At 38.4% G+C, this 315-nt stretch overlaps 1 long non-coding RNA gene across 1 annotated transcript in view; it reads right to left on the bottom strand.

The window, feature by feature from the left end:
* Nucleotides 1-198: 198 nt before the first annotated feature.
* LOC108766758 (uncharacterized) overlaps nucleotides 199-315 on the bottom strand; it is a 10050-nt gene continuing 9933 nt past the window's right edge. The window contains exon 3 of the long non-coding RNA XR_001940393.1: nucleotides 199-209. This is a non-coding gene — a long non-coding RNA (uncharacterized LOC108766758). The remainder of the gene's footprint in view (nucleotides 210-315) is intronic.

The raw sequence follows: 315 nt of genomic DNA, 5'->3' as shown, positions 1-315 counted from the left end.
TATTGTAAACATATAAAATTTACTTATTGTCTAATCGACAGATTGTAAATATCCTTGGAGTAAAAAAAAAAATATATATGCATTGTACTCAATACGAACAATGATGCAATTATGTTAATGTGTCCAGTCACCACCGGCGTCAATAATTGCCTTGCATGCTTTCGACTAATTTGACGGCGTATTCTAGCGGCAAGGATCTTCAGATCCGACTTTAGCAATATAACTGCTCCAAAGTGTGTGTGCGTTTTCCACGAAGCTTCTGCTTAATATATGCCCACACATTTTCGATTGGGTTTGCATCGGGCGACTGCGACG

This window comes from Trachymyrmex cornetzi, unplaced genomic scaffold (genome assembly GCF_001594075.2).
Source record: "Trachymyrmex cornetzi isolate Tcor2-1 unplaced genomic scaffold, Tcor1.1 scaffold615, whole genome shotgun sequence".
NCBI lineage: Eukaryota > Metazoa > Arthropoda > Insecta > Hymenoptera > Formicidae > Trachymyrmex > Trachymyrmex cornetzi.
Note: the sequence above shows the minus strand (reverse complement) of the source record. Positions and strands in the feature narration are given on the sequence as shown.